We start from the raw sequence: 17,612 nt of genomic DNA, 5'->3' as shown, positions 1-17,612 counted from the left end.
GTGTTACTGGTGAGAGAGAAGAGTAACAAAACAGCGATTTCATTTTGATTGGAAGGAACCCCTTCCATCTCAAGAAGTCGAGTATTTAAAAATAGCTGAAGCTCTCTATTGGAGGAAAGTTGCTTAGTGAAAGATGCTGACTCATTTCTGTTAATGATAATATTATAAGCTACATTAGTCAGACTGTTGTGTGATATTAATTCATATTCAGAAAGAAAGAGGAAGGGAGGAGAGAGGAGGGGAGAGGAGAGCAGAGCAGAGCATAGGAGACTTGGAAGTAAGGGAAGGCTATATGCCTGAGCCAGAATAACTGAGAAGCTTTCAGCACAGCCAATATGTATGCTATTTCCAGATTCCTCATGCAAAACACAAGTTATGAAAATAGGATTTATTCACCAGGATGAATATGCAGATTGTCAGAAAAGCAATAACTTCATTGAAAGCCATTGCTATGGATGAAAGCTTCGAATCCACCTCTCATATTTTTTCACTAGGATTCGTTGACACCTAAATGAAAACCTATTCAATAGAAACTGTTAACATTTATGTATCCTGAAAAGCAAAAAACATGGGCATCATAATCTCGATTTCTAAAATAGTTTCTTTCCTTAAAACTACATAAGTCCAAAATAAATATACAAAAAAGATCAGCACCAAAATATTATTGTCTAAAAACCTTTGACCTGTTTCTTGATTGAATTAAATTTGGTTCATTTGTATTAATTTGCTCATGTGTTCCACCAATATTGATTAGCCCGCCCTCACATTGTGCCAAAAATTGTTTTAGTATTGAACAATTGTGCAGTGCTGAATAAGACATGTTTTTGTCCTCTTTGAGCTTATATTCTGATGAGGGCAGACAAAAACTAAATGGCAAACAAAGAAGAAATAAATAAGATCTATACATAAATTGGTCAATATGCAATGCAGTTAAGGAAAACACACTAAGTACTTTAAATGAAAGAGGTTTGAAACAGATTTAACAGAGAAATGCAATACAAAATAGATCAAAAGGCTGAGAAAATGAAAATCAGAGGCCTGCCACGGGTGCTCTTATGTTCAGCAGCACTCTAATATTGTTCAACTGCTCTCAAGAAGCTGGATTTCCACCACTATTGCCTCTGACATTCATGAAACTAAAGAGTATACATTGAAACACAAAATTCAGCCTTCTCCATAGGGTCTTGGCATTCTCATCTCTACTACTTTGTTGGTCAATAAAAGCAGCACACAGATAACCTGTACCTCACTTGTACTTTCCAAATGTCATGTAATATTTAGTTTCATCTAGAATCCTATTGCAAAGGTGTCTAGGAAGTAATAGAGGTTAGTTTACCAGTCTCTGTGGTATAGGAAGGCAACCTATAGGGAGGATAGACTGGAGGCTGAGTGGACCAATCTATAGAATTTATCACATTGCAAGTTGAGATGAATGGCATAAGGAAGTAACTTAAGTGATGTGGTAGGAATAATGTCAATGTTAGGAGCTTACTTACTACAAAAGGCTGGTCGGAGAGGGCTCTTCGAGAAGTTGATATTTGATCAGAGAGCTAAAAAACGTGCTGATGTCCGTCATTTGAAAAGCTGGTGAAAGAACTGCAACATGATGAGTAAGTATAAAGACACTGTTAGGATGGGCATATCTCAGAAAGAGGAAGAAGTCAGGTGTGACTCAAGTATAATAAAGTGGGAGAGTGAGGCACAAAAGTATAAAAGGGGGAAGGCAGAAGTAAAATGATGCTAGAGCTTAAAAGCCATAAAAAAGCAATTAACAACTATCGAAAGTTTCAAGTAGGATAGAAAAATGATGTGGTTTATTTTCTAAATATATGACTGACTATAAGTGCTGTATAGATGATGTATTGAGATGATTCAATAACAGAGGCTGGAAAACAAGTTAAGGTCTCATATGATTGTCTCTTATGGCTTGGACTGACAGACATTGTAGTTCAGCTGGAGTAAAACAGTAGTATTTGAGGCATACCACAGAGTGGAACTGGCAAAAAAAAAATGATATATTCCATGGGGCAAGGAAGGGGCATTGGAAATTGAGGATCAAAGAATGGGTGCGAAAATGCACTCCACTTACAAGGCTGTTCTACATTGTTGCTTCTGACTTTTTGGCTTTTTTCCCCCACACTCAGCTCTTGAACCTGACACCTGATACATCTCCTTTCATTCTGACTTTGGTTCTCCTCCAGGACTACAATTGTACTTAATCTTTAGATTGAGTCTGTGTCTAATACATTACAATAACAACCTAGTTTAATTCAGTTTTATCTATACCCTCATGTGAACCCAGGTGACTAGCCATTTTGGCCAAAAGGAATTTGCATTCTAAAGCTGATGACTTTGGGGGCCAATGGCAATTGCACATTTTGAAAGATTTTTCTAAGTTTCCTAGTTCTTAAAGAGCATTGATTTCAAAAAATAAGTGAAATGATACCTAAAACATTTGTTCAGTTAATTCTTTTTTTATACATATAAAATATTTGACTCATGAATACATTGTCTTAGATTTACTTTCTATGGAAGTGGATAACCAAGAACTTTGTACTTTTTTTCTCAGACTGACAACAAAAATGTTTCTATCCCCTTTGTCAAATACTACTGCTCAATTAGCTAAAGAGAAATGACATTTATATAGTCTGAAAACAGCAGAATTTGAGGAATATTCATTGGTTACTCAGTCAGTTCTAGTCTATTGGGCAGTCTGTGGCAAGAAAAGAACTTGAAAGAACACTGACAGGAAAGACAAGAGGCTCCAGATCATGGAAAATGCTCTGAGGTGACAGAACGAATCACAGGCACAAGCAAACACTGCGAAATAAAGGTGATGGCAAAGTTGAAGAAAACAGATGTTATGTTGACCTCAGTTCATCGGAATCAAATAACTAATTTACTTACCATCTTCTAGTACTTTGAAATGGTCCCCGAGGAAGCCAGGAGTGGCAGTGAATATGTAAACCAGATAATTCCAGATTTTAGTGAGGTATAGTTTGTGAGAACAAAAGCAGTCCCCTGGAATGCAAAGACAATGCTGCAATAACATTAGCATAATGCGTGGTCCCAGCTGACAGTGTTCCTAGGCAGCAAACTGAAATATGGAGAAATAAACACATTTGTTTTCTCTTCATTTCACTTCTTGATTAAAACCCATAGCCATTGATAACTCAGCTGACAGGCTAGAGGGCCTTCCAGCACAGTGAGGCAGAGCTCTAGCATCATCAGAAATACGCGCACTTCATGAGTCAGAAGATAAGGCTCTGAGTTGACACTCTTCAGAAGGTCTAGATCCTCATACTCAAACCTATAGAAGTTTCAAGTAGCTAGTCACAGTCTTCAGATTAAAAAACATATTAAATCTCTTGTCAAAGGCTGGAAGTCAAATGCCTGGGCTTTTGTGATCTTGGTTCTGTTCATTTAAACTTCCAAGTCTCGACTTCCTATTTTATATGATTATATAATAAACATATATAATATATTATACATATAATTATATACATATATAATTATACGTACATATATAGTGTATAATAGTTCTTGCTACATTGTAGGCATGTAATAAATTTTCGTTTCTTTCTGCCTTGGGATAAAACACAAGTTCGGATTAAAGAGCATGAGTTTTAGAATTAAAACCACAAGCATACTAGGAATCAGAACATAGGCAAGCTATTTAAAGTATTTAGCCTCATTCTCCTGAGAATTAATTATAACTTCTGAGCTATTATAATACAGAAATATTTTAAGTATTAGATAAACTGATCTATATAACACCATTGTACCTGAGTAAATATTCAATAAATTTTTGTTAAAGGAATGGGTAAATGAATGAGTAAATAATATTAATATTTCTTTTTTTATTATTAAAAATTATAGAGGTGACATTAATCAACAAAATCAAATAAGTTTCAAGTGTATCATTCAACAGTAAGTCATATATATACACATATACACACATATATATAGCATTGTGTGTTCACCATCCAAATTTAGATTTCCTTCCATCACCAAATATTTGACCCCTTTTTATCCCTATCTACCTCCATCCCCCTTTTCCCTCTGGTAACCACTAATTCACTGTCCGTGTCCATAAATCCCTGTTTGTTTGTCATGTTTGTTTGTTGTTTTCAGTTTTATATCCCACATATGAGTGATGTCGTGGTTTTCAACATTTTCTGTCTGACTTTTTTAACTGAGCATGATTATCTCAAGATCCATCTATGTTGTCACAAATGGCAGTATTTTATCTCTTATAGCTGAGTATTCCATTATATATATGTACTACGTCGTCTTTATCCAATAATTTATCTTAGGATACTTCGGTTGCTTCAATGTCCTGGCCACCGTGAATAATGCTACTATGAACATCAGGGGTGCATATATCTTTGTGGATAAATGTTTTCAGGTTTTGGGGTAAATACCCAAAATAGGGATCGCTGGAATATACAGTAATTCGATTCCTAGTTTTTGAGAAATCTCCATACTATTTTCCATAGTGGCTGTACCAACAGTCATTCCCACTGGCAGTGTATGAGGGTTTCTTTTCCCCTAGAACCTCTCCAACACTTGTTATCCTATTGATGATAGCTATTCTAACAGGTGTGAGATAGTATCTCATTGTGGTTTTGATTTGCATTTCCCTAATAGCTAGTGAAGTTGAGCATCTTTTCATGTCTGTTGGCCATTTGTGTGTCTCCCTGGAAAAATTGTCTGTTTAGGTCCTCTGCCCATTTTTTAATTGGATCATTTTGTTGTTGTTGTTGTTGAGTTGTGTGAGTTCTTCATATATTTTGGATATTAGGCCCTTATCAGAGGTGATGTTTGCACATATATTCTCCCATGTGGATGGTTGCCTCTTTGCTTTGTCGATGGTTTATTTTGCTATACAGAAGCTTTTTAGTTTGATATAGTCCCATTCATTTCTTTTTGCTTTTACTTCCCTTGCTTTTGAGGTCAAATTCATAAAATCTTCTCTTAGTCCACAGTTCATGAGTTTAGTACCTGTTTTTTCTTTTATGCAATTTATTATTTCAGGTCTTATAGTCAGGTCCTTGATCCATTTTGAGTTAATTTTGATGTGTGGTGATAGACAACAATTTAATTTCATTCTTTTGCATGTGGCTTTCTAGTTTTCCCAGCAGCACTTATTGAAGAGGCTTTTCTTTCTCCATTGTACATTTTTGGATCCTTTGTTGAAAATTATTTGCCCATATATATGAGAGTTTACTTCTGGACTCTAAATTCTGTTCTACTGGTCTGTGTGTCTGTTTTTCTGCCAATACCATGCTGTTTTGATATCGTCGCTTTGTAGTACAGTTTGAAGTCAGGCAGAGTGATACCGCCAGCCTTATTTGTTTTCTTTACGATTGCTTTGGCTATTTGGAGTCTTTTGTGCTTCCATACAAATCTGATGATTTTTTATTCTATTTCTTTAAAAAATGCCATTGGTTATTTTGATGACTTCCTTAAATCTGTATAATGCTTTAGGTCATTTTAACTATGTTGAATTTTCCAGTCCACGAACATGGAATATTTTTCCATTTCTTTGTGTCTTCTTCAATTTCTAATAGTTTCAGTGTATAGGCCCTTCACATGTTCCATTAGGTTTATTCATAGGTATTTTATTTTGTGTTGCAAATGCAAAAAGAATTTTTTTTTTTCTTTTCATTTCTTTTTCTGAAAATCCATTATTAGAGTATGGGAGCAGTATGAATTTTTGAACATTGATCTTGTATCCTGAAACTTTACTGTGTTTGTTTATTATTTCTAATAATGCTTTAGTGGAGTCTTTAAGCTTTTCTATGTATGGAATCATGCATCTGCAAAAAATGACAATTTGACTTCTTCTTTCCTTATTTGTATGTTTTTTATTTTTTTCTCTTGCCTGATTACTCTCTCTAGGAGGTCCAATATTATATTGAATAATAGTGTTGATAGTGGAAGCCTTGTCTCGTTTCTGATCTTAGAGGGAAGATTTTTAGTTTTTCACCATTAAGTATAATGTTACCTGAGGGTTTGTCATATATGGCCTTTATTATGTTGAGGTATTTTCCTTCTATACCATTTTATTAAGTGTTTTAATCATAAATGGATGTTATATCTTGTCAAAGGCCTTTTTTTTAATATATCTATTGATATGATCATATGCTTTCTATTCTTTATTTTATTTATGTGGTGTATCACACTGATTGATTTGTGTATGTTAAACCATCCCTGTGCCTCCGGAATAAAGCCTGTTTGATCATGGTGTATAATCTTTTTAATGTGTCATTGTATTCAATTTGCTTATTTAGGATTTTTGCATCTGTGTTCATGATTGATATTGGTCTGTAGTTTTCTTTTTTTATATAATCTTTACCAGGTTTTGGTATTAACGGTAATGTTGGCCTCATAAAATGGGTTAGGAAGTATTACCTCTTCAATTTTTTGGAATAAGTTTGAGAATAGGTATTAAATCCTCTTTGAATGTTTGATAGAATGATATTAATATTTCAACTGGAATTAAAATACTATTTGGATCATTTTGATCAGTTCTATTCAATAATATATATTATCACCTTTGAGCCCCAGTTTCTTTACCTATGTTGTTCAGGATTTGGATTAGATGAGCAATTCTCAAACACTCATGTGTAAAATAACCATCCAGAAACTTTGTTAAAAGTAAAGATTCCTGGGTTTATATCAAAGCAGTGTTTATTACAAGGTCTGTGGTGAGACCCAGGAATCTGTATTTTTTTAAAAAATCACAGTTGATTTTGGTGCAGAGAATCCAAAAACAGATTTAAAAAATAACCTGAACTAAGATATCTTCCAGCTCTTCCCTGCTTTGTTTTCATTCCCACCAACTACAGTAAGTCCTCATTAGTGTTATTGGTAGATTCTTGGAAACTGACTTTAAATGAAAGAATGTATAACAAAACCAATTTTATCATAGGCTAATTGACATGAATGAGAGTTAAGTTTCTACAGTATATTTCTGATGACAAAAATATGACCAAACTTCTAAATACAAATCCAAAACACTTCAATACGAAACCTTGGAATAAATGTGAGCTATATATTTAAGATAGATGAATTAAAAACAAGTAAGATAATTCTTTTCTAACCTATATGTTCCAGTTCAGAGTTGCTGGTGGCCAGAGCCTGTCCTGACAGCACAGGGGCACAAGGTGGGCCCTCCACCCCACAGGACGCCCTTCCATCACAGGGCACACTCTCACTCACTCAGACTAGGACAGTTCAGACATGGCAGTTCATCCCAGTGCACATCTCTGGAATGTGGTCAGAAACTGGTATACCCAGAGAAAACCCACACAGACATGGGGAGAATGGACAAACTCCACAAAGACAGTACCCCTTCTTTTTTTTCACATCAGTGTCATAACAACACAAGGTTGAATGGAATGATGATATTTGAAGATCTGCTATATTTCAAAAAAACTCTTCCTGCTATAGTTTGAGATTACTTCTTCATTTCTAAAATAATTCTACTATCACATATATATGTAATGTGTGCACATGAGTGCACATACACAGGCACACACATACTCAGATGAACACTATCATAAAAATTCCACTCTGATAGCTTATATATTATTGATTAAAAAACTAGATTTTGAAAGATGGGAGAGTAGGGCTGCTATATTGTAAAATTTCTAGAGGCATCATTCACATTGGTCTGCCAGTTCAGTCAGCTCAGATAAGAAACCTCTAATTCAGTGTCTAAATGATTTTCTTAAAGTCACAGAGCAGAACTGAGACTACAAAAAAAAAATCTCAAAATTTCTAACATTATTACTCTTACCTGCCTTCCAAAATACAAATTCTCTAAATCCCTAAAGAGTTTGTGAGCAACCTAATGCTTGAGAACATGTATATTCACCTTTATGTCTCCAGAACAAGCCAAGTTTTTTTTGGTTAGAGCAAAACAATGTAACTTTAGGAATATTTCTCATTTTAAATGTCCTCAGATTTCTTCCATAGGAAGTCAGACACCTGGCAATCTTAAATTGAAGCCAAAGCACAAAGATCACTGGGAGTATACACTAATCACTTCACAAACAGAGCACAAGAAATTCCATCACCCTTAGTGCAAAACTGCTTCACTCCTTGTACATTTTTCTATGGAGTCTTTTTGTGAATAAATCTTGCCCCTTGGAGGAGCATATTGCATTAGCTAGTGAAGATAAGTAATGAGAGGAATCAATGCCGTGTGAAGAGCACCCCAACTCATACAGCCTCGGGACTGGTACCTCCTTAGTCTTTCTTAGTGGTGCATTTTGGGGAAAATGCCTTCCTTTTATATAGAAACAGGAGTACATTCCATTTCTTCTGTGGTTTTTGACTCTAGAAATGATTAAGAAATAGAAAAACTGGACATTAAAATGTGTTAAAGTGGTAGTATGACAAGGAATACTAAGTTCTCTGGTCCAGTTTTGATAGCTGAATTTAGGGTAATTTTCAACCTCCACAGTTATTGGGGGCAAAGTTTAAACCTGAAGTCAGTAACAGTGAATGAATAAATAGCACAAACTCAGATATGCAATGCATATCTTTAGAATATAAATGTGTGATGGTTATGAGAATGTGCCTCCCAAATCTCCAACTGCAGAAAGTATAATTCACCAAGGACTTCAGCTGCAATCTCTAAAACCTATTGCATGTTTGGGTGATAGCCGCATTTCCCATGGCTGCCCTCACCCAGTGACTGAGTGTGGTAGAGATACTAATGCAAGCTTGCTGGAGTAGCTGTTTCTCTTTAATGGATGACTTTGGCTCGAGGATTCACTGGCAGCCTGGCCAAAATTTCCTTAGAGCTGCACTGTAGCCTAAGATACTTCATCCAAACTTCCTTCCACCCTTTTCTTTCTCTATCACTCTAGGTCATACTTATAAGATGGTCTGATGGACCGCTCAGCCTTTCCCAGTCCCCACCCCATATTTCTCACAGGTTTTTTTTTCATTAAGTTTCTTGGTATTTAATTCCAACTTGGTTTCTGCTAATCAACATACCTATACTAACATAAAATGTTTCTTTGTATTTTTTTTAGTTAAAAGCTTCATTAATTTAGTAATCAGAGTTGTAAGATCTAAATAGCCAGAATAAGAGTGTGATTTTAGTGTGAGAAGGGCCAAAGAAGTTTTGTTCTAAGCATTAGATCTGCCTACTCTGTGCAAATAATTCTTAAAGTTGTTCCCCTCCACTTCTGGGTCTGATATGAGATATCAATTTCTTTTCAAAACAATTAGTAGAAATATTTTAAAAAGAATTAGGAAAGGTGGACGAGGTGGTTCTGGCACGTGTAAATTTGTGATATTATTAAATTTTAAGTTGATTGCATTTTTTCCCTAATGTGTATGGGGAGATTTCATAGAAAAACTACCACCATTGTTCATTGAATTACTCCAGTGTCACTTTTCCTACAAAATATGTGGTATCATAATAACATGATGGTATCAGTCTACCAACAAAAAAGAAGTCAGGATGTGAATTACAATGAGACTGTTATCAAAATATAAAGTTTCTTATGAGTGATACATTTTTAAAATTTATTTGGGGGGAAATTTTTATACTACATTGATAAATTAAGTAAATTATGTACTTTATTCCATGATAATAAATATTAACATTTGTTATTCTAAAGATTAATTCTCTATTTAAAAAATATTAACAATTGAAACTCAATTTAGTTTTAAGTGACTAATTTTTATTAGTGAAAAAGAATCAGAGATAAATGAATAAAGAAAAATGATTATCCTTTGGAGTATCTCTTCTTAAAAAAAGAGAATATATATACAAGATTATTATAAGAATATAATGAGATAACATTTGAAAAAATGATGTGAATTATTATTTTTACTATGCTGTGAATGATTGCTCGAAGGAGAAAGAGAATGAAAGAATGAAAGAAAACTAGTAGTAGTACTTTCTTATTTTCATCAACTAAAAAGATCCTATATCACAATGAAAACTTTGCAATATCAACTTAATTATTACATCAGAAGAATCTAAAGTCACATTAAACACCCTCATTTGAGTATCTTAAGACCCTTTGCTTTCGAAAGTTGATATTAAATTTGAAATTGGATAATTTTAAATTCAAATAAAAAAATATATAAATGTTTCAAAAAAATATGGTTCCCACCATCAACTACAGTAAAAGCATGGACTTGAGTGTCAAGTAAATTCATTAGTATAGTGAGATATAGAATCTCCATCTTAAAAGACAGTCAGCCTCAAGGTCACTAATTATCAGAGAAATGCAAATTAAAACAACAATGAGATATCACCTCACACCTGTCAGAATGGCTATCATCAATAAATCAAAGAACAAGTGTTGGCAAGGATGTGGAGAAAAGAGAACTCTCATATGCTATTGGTGGGCCTGCAAATTGGTACCGCCACTATGGAAAATAGTCTGTATGTTTCTCAAAAAATTAAAAATGAATATACCTTTTGACCCAGCAATTGCACTTCTGGATATTTATCCAAAGAAAATCAAAACAGTAGTTTGTAAAGATCTATGCACCCTTGTGTTCATGGCAGCACAATTTACAATAGCCAAAATATGGAAGCAACCTGAATGTCTATCAACAGACAATTGGATAAAGAAGTCATGGTTCAAATATAAAATCAGCCATTAAAAAATCATGAAATCTAACATTCAGAATGACATGGATGGACCTAGAGGTTATTATGCTGAGTGAAATAAGTCAGACAGAGAAAGATAAATACCGTATGATTTCACTTACATGTGGAATCTAAGGAACAAAAAAAAAACAAACTAATCAAAAACAGACTCACAAATATAGAGGACAATCTGATGATGGCCAGAGGAGAGAGGAGTTACAGGGCTGGGAGAATGAGGTGAAGGGTCAAAGAAGTACAAAATAGTAGTTGATAGATGGTCATGGGGATGGGGAGCATGGCGTAGGAAATACAGTAAGCAATAATGTAATGGCCATGTGTAGAGCCAGAGGAAAGAGCAATTAGGGGGATCATTTTATAAACTATATAAATATCTAACCAATATACTGTATACTTAAAACTAATAATAAAATACATTTTTTTTAAAAAAGACAATCAGCAAGACAGAAATAGATAAAAACTATCTAATCATTTATAAACTCCTATTTCTGTCATGTCTGAAATGGAAATTTAGGGAGTGGCTCCATCGTGTAGTGGTTAGCACATCTGCTTTACACGCAGGAGGTCCTGGGTTCATGCCCCAGGTGGAACCACAGACCATACCCCGGGGGCGTCAGGCCTGGGTGTGCACTGTGAGTGCGTGGGAGGAGACACCCCACTTTCAGAGATCCACTTCTTAAAAGGGAGATGGCAACATCCCTAGGTCAGAGGTGGAAGTGGGAGGGGGGAGGAATTAAAGAAGAGAAAAAAAAGAGAGAAAAAAATGAAATGGAAATTTAATTTTTAAAAATTTTTATTTAGAAAATATTTTTAAATTGTTGACAAGGAAAGTTGCTAGAAGGATTGAAACATGTTACCTATGTTAATGGTACATAGCTTAATACCCATATCAGGTGTTATCTTTATACATATTTTTGAGTCTCAGCCTGACTTGAGCTATTAATAGCAGGGTGCTTGGGAGTCCATTCAGTTGGCAAGAGAATAGGATCTAAAACCACTCGCCTCAACAAGATATGTAATCACACTTGTGAAGAAGCTAATTCCCCCAAGACAGTAATGAAAATAAAGTGTCTGTGAAATTAGATGACATCTAAATATAGCAGTGGTAATAAAAATATGGTTGGTAGAAAATTCAAATTAAATTTATTTCTTAAATATCTTGAGGTGCTATGTACTTTTATTTCTGGGATACCATCTCTTGTAACTCAGTAGTAAATTCTCTGCTAAGGGTGAGACTGGCAAATGCTCTTTGTCTAGGTTATCTGCTTAGAGAATAATTAAAAAATATTGAGCTTTCCAAACCAATACATTCATACAAGAATTTGAAAATATCATATCTTAATTATGCAGTTTTAAGCATAAAAAATATGCAAGGTCTCATTAATAGTGAATTTTCATATTAGATTATTTTTCTATAGTATTTTGAGAATCATTTAAAAATACAGTTTAATTTATCTTCATCATTAAATTATCTTCCCTTCTCAAAAATAATTTATGTTCTCTATAGAAATCTTTCTTGAGTGTACCCAGCACTGTGGGGATATAGAAGTCTGCAAAGAATTGCCGGTCACCAAGAGCTTTTAGTCCACTAAGGAAACAAGAATACATCCTAGGAAACAAAAGCAAACTATGAAGAATAGGGGGTAAATAAATAAATAACTGACAAATTAGTAAATTAAATTCAGCTCCAAAAAGCACACCAAGGATCCAGGCGTAATGAGATAAATATTTCACAGAGACTTTTTTACAGTTTAATGGATGTTGGAAGAGATAGATTGATATACAGATCATTCTGATGTAAGACAGTAATTTACTAGACAGAGGTGAGCACTATATAATAAATCTACTATTTACAAAATGCTTTCTGAGGATTTATGAAGATATGTCTCGAATTTACACACTAATATTTGTGACCATCTTAAAATGAAAGCTCATGAATTAGCAGAGTATGTTCCTAAGAACTCTGGCCTTGGTGGGAGAAGATGGGATTTCTGTTAATTCCAGTGCTACCAACTAAGATTTATGAGATGTTGGGCAAGCTGCTCTATCCCCCACCATCATTCCCTCACATGTAAAGGAAAGGTTTCACTAGATTGGGGTTCTGAATCTGGGATCCATTGACACCCCAAGGGGTATGGTGGGTAGACTTCACAAGCCCTGTAAATTTGAATAGGGAAAAAATCTTATCATTAGCTTCTAATACAAATTTAGTGTGTACTTCCATTATGAATATAGGCAACGTATATAGATAACCATAGATATAAGATATATAGAGATAATCACAGAAATATTGGGGCACCACCAAATTTGACGCCATGAGAAATCACAGTTACGTATATTTTCATATTACATAACTGATATTGCAGATATCTCAAAGTATTATTGAGATCATATTATTTCACTCTGTTAATTTGTAAAGACATATATTACTATATCACAAATTAGATGTTTTTTAAAATATTTTGATATTGTGTTTCAATATTGTTGGTTTCTTTACCATCTATTACATATTATATATATAAAAACATTATTTTGAAAAATGGTCCATAGGATTTACAGATCTTCCAAAGGAGGATAAGACCAAAGGAAAAAAAAGTTGAAAAGTTCCAAATTATATGATCTCTAGGGTCTTGTACAGATATATTATTTTAAGCATCTAATTATTATCTAAGACATTTACAATTTTTTCATCCTAACAATGCAATGATTTCTAAGTGTGTGAAGGCAAAAGGATGTGTACTAAAGACTGAAATACATCATGAGTTTTTCAGGACTTTTCACACACTGTAGGAGACTGAAGCATCTGAACTTGGAAATCAAAAACAGCATCGTGAAGGACCAGCAAAAAGCAATGCGGCTGCACTTTGAGGAGGTCATTTGTGCTTTTTTTTCACACACTTCTCATGCTGGTTTAGTCTCTTGTTTGTCTTTAATCCATTTTGATTTTATGATTCCCAGTACTGGCTTCACGAGTGTTCCTGTGACCACCTGCCCAACCTCACCTTCTGAATCACCATTTCTTGACACTAGATCTCAAGCAGTTTGACAGAAAACTCTAGAAAATACTAATAAAAGATTCTAAAAGAAGTGGAGAGTTAGAGAGTTTTATACTGCTCTGAGGACTTCAGCAGAGTCTCTAAAGAGCAATATTACTGGAGAATTAGATAATGCAATACAGGGTATCCCAGCTGAGAGGAGCAGAACTAAAGGACTGCACATATGTTGGGGACAGTGAAGACAGTTGTCTATCCTGAGAAGATTCTGTGTGTGTGCGTTTTCTCATGAATGTATGCATATTAAGGCAAAGAGGAAGATAAGTCAGTGTAGGAACGTAAGCCCATATTAAGATAAGTAAAAAAAAAAAACAAAAACAAAAACAAAAAAACAAATTTAGAAAAGACAAATTAAGAAATGAGACCAAAAATACTGCTTTGAACAAATTACATGAAAAATAGGGGGGAAATAAATATATTTGTATAATTAACATAATTATTACTAGTTTTATTCAGTTTTATATTGGATTGTGATTTCATATTGCCTTTCTTTTAGAATTAAAATTTAGAATATTTATTTTTTTATGCATGATTTGGGCCTACCTTTTCTTTTTTCTTTATTTTGAGCCTCAGACAGCATGGCGCTGTGCATGGTTCTGCTCCACAGTGGAAGATCAGATCAGGTCATATCCACAGTACACCTTGGGAAAATATTCTTTCCTCTCCACAGATCCTTTGATAATTAGTCTTCCTGAGTTCGCTCAGCTCTTTTCTTCCTTCATATTCTTTATTTACTTACCAATAGAGTAGATAAATAATTTGGTTGGATCCCCATTGGAAGCTTATTGAACTTTGAGAGAGTAAATTCTTTAGAGGTTGTCTGATAAAAGTAAATAAGTGCAATTCTGAATGACCCCATCAGCTTAAGTGACAATATCTAAATTAGTTTTATACGATTTTATTTAAATAGAATAAAATTGGCATTATTCTTGAAAAGCAAAATTTGCAATATAAAGATAAATAATTCTGAAACTATACCTATTCTAAAATCAATAAGGGAACTAATTAAAACATGAAAACATTTAAAGGAAGTTTTGGTCATGTCTCATATTTTAAATGCTTCATAACATTTAGACCACAACGTGATTTCAGGGTAGAAGAAAAAAATTCTAAATCCTCTTTCCATAATTTTCAAGTTTATAAAATAGTTACATTCAGGGATTTCCTTGACTCACAAGCTCTACATTGATTTGTAAAACATCAACAAAAAGGCCTCAGGAGCTCATGTTTCCAGAAAATTTTGTATAGAGATCTTTAGATTGACTTTTAAAAATAGGAAGATAGGCATGCTTTAGAATCAAAGGGTTGTCAAAAGGAATCAGGCTATTCTATGATTTGTATAGGCCCTTCAATGACAGCCTGCTATCCAAAGCCTCAAAAAATAATTATGGTATAGTGAAGTTTCTAAGCTCTGGGAATGTGATAGAAATAATAAGGAAAGAATGGAAATAAATGGTTTATGTCTGAGCTAATGGTGAGTTGTATGCTTGCTACTCAATGATGGAAATAAACAAACTATGGCTGGGAGGAATGGTGTCTTCTGTAGCTAGTCCTCTTTCTTGTACCAGGGTAAACCATCTGAATTGATTAATCAAAGGGTATGCCAGAATTATTCTGGAGAGAAATGTGTTCATAAATAAATATTTACACTTATAAAGGCATTAGAGTTATTTAGTCTAGGTTCTTGAAATATAGAACTCTTAGGAGTCTTGTCTAAGTTGTATCTTAACTAATAGTTCTGTGTCTATAGCTTAATATTTTTCCATAGTTTAAATCTGTGCTCTTTTGGAGAGGTATGCTAAGTATTCTTTTTTTACCATGTTAGAATAATAGAAACTTTTTTTATTTGAGAAAATGAATACCATAAACAAGGTTTACATGGCACCGCCTAGCCTGCTTAAGGCTCTAAATTGTTTCAAAATCTTTTGATGGTATTATAGTTTACCAATTTAAACATGTAAAATTTGCAATTTTCGATATATGCATTATATATGTGCATATCTAAGTCTTTAAAATTCTTTAGGCTACATACTTGATTACAAGTTTATTAGTTTATTAGCTGGTAATCTCTTAAAATACAGAACAGAAACTGGCAAATGTATTTGGAAGTAGAATCCTATTTTATAAGTTTGGTTTATCTTTAACTTAATAAGAAATTGCCATATGTTTATCCAGAGTAATTACATCATTTGACACTCCCTGTAAAGTATGCAGATTATAGTTGTTGAACATTCTCATCAATACTTGGTATTGTATTACTTCTTTATTTAACCATTTGTTGGGTGTGGACTGTTATCGCCTAATGAAATGACATCTCTCTGATGAATAACGATGTGGAATATCTTAATGAATATTGATTAGTTGTTTTATATATTTATTTGGGAAGTACCTCATCAAATATTTCTTCTATTGTAGTAAGTTATTTGCTTTCCTATAACTGATTTATATGGGTTTTCATATAATCTGGATGCAAAGCCTTTGTTAGATATATGTACTGAAAATAGAATATTTTGTCCCAGTCTGTTGGTTTGCTGCTCAGGTTTTGTTGTCATTTTATGGAGGGATATAATCAGTTTCGATGAATTTTAATTTGACATTTGATTCTTCTATTACGTATAATGCTTTCTTATCCTACGCAGAAAATTTTTATTTAAGCTACAGAGTGAAAATACTCTGTTGTATCTTATAAAAACATTGTGACTTTGTCTCTGATTCATCTGTCTATTATTTATCTCAAATTAAATTTTGTCTGTCAAGTGAAATAGAAGGCAAAGTTTCTTTTATTCCATATGGATATCCAATTGTTCCAGTAGTATTTGTTGAAAATACTCTATTTTTCTCATTGAATTATATCAGTCCCCTTGTCAAAAATCAATTGACTATATATATATATGAGATTTTTATTTCTGGACTCTTGCCCTGTTTCTGATCTTGGGGTGGGATGGGGGAAAGCATACAGTGTTTCAACATTAAGCATGATGGTATTTATAGGTTTTTTCATAGAAAAAAATTTCTATTTTATAAAATAGAAAAAGATACTATTTCTAGTTTGCTAAAAGACCATTGCAATGAATGGATGCTGAATTTTATTAAACATTTTTTCTACATTTACTTATTAATCATATGATTTTTTCTCTTCTGTAATGTGATAATCTCATTGATTGGTTTCTAGAGAACCATTGATTGGTTTCTTTCCTGGAGAAAATATATACTTGTATTCTTTTAAAACGTTGATGGACTCAGTTTACTAAGATTTTGTGCAGAATTTTTGTGTCAGTGCTCATGAGGCATATTTGTCTGTTTTTGTTTCATTCTTATTATTTCATTATCTGGTTTGGGTCTTGGCATCATGATGACTCATAAAATGAATCGGGAAGTGTTTCTTCTTCCTTCATTTTCTGAAAAAAATTTATGTAAGATTGATGTTATTTCCCCCCTTAAGTCCTTGATAAATTAATTGACTGGACAAGCCACCTGGAACTGGAGGTTTTGGGGATTTGTATGTTTGTTTGGTACTAAAATTTGTATTGAGTCCAATTTCTTTAACAAGGAACTTTTCCATTTGTTCTTGGTATTTAATATATTGACATAAAGTTGTCCTTAATATAGTTTTTGCTCCTGATGTCTGTGGAATCTGTAATAATGTCCTCTCTTTTATTCTTGGTAATGCTATTTGTACCTTCACTTTTTATTGTTTGGTTTATTTTACAAGGAGCATAACAATTTTATTAATATTTTCATTTTAGCTTATTTTTTGATATTTTTATCTGTTTTGTATCTGTTCTTACTACATTTATGTTTATTTTTTTCCTTTCTTCTATTTACTTTGGAATTAATTAACTTTTTTATGTGTCTAGTTTCTTAATCTAGAAGCTTATAATTTTGTATTTAAAAGATTTCTACTCTTA

This window comes from Pteropus vampyrus, unplaced genomic scaffold (assembly GCF_000151845.1).
Source record: "Pteropus vampyrus isolate Shadow unplaced genomic scaffold, Pvam_2.0 Scaffold91, whole genome shotgun sequence".
In the NCBI taxonomy this organism is placed as follows: domain Eukaryota; kingdom Metazoa; phylum Chordata; class Mammalia; order Chiroptera; family Pteropodidae; genus Pteropus; species Pteropus vampyrus.
Note: the sequence above shows the minus strand (reverse complement) of the source record.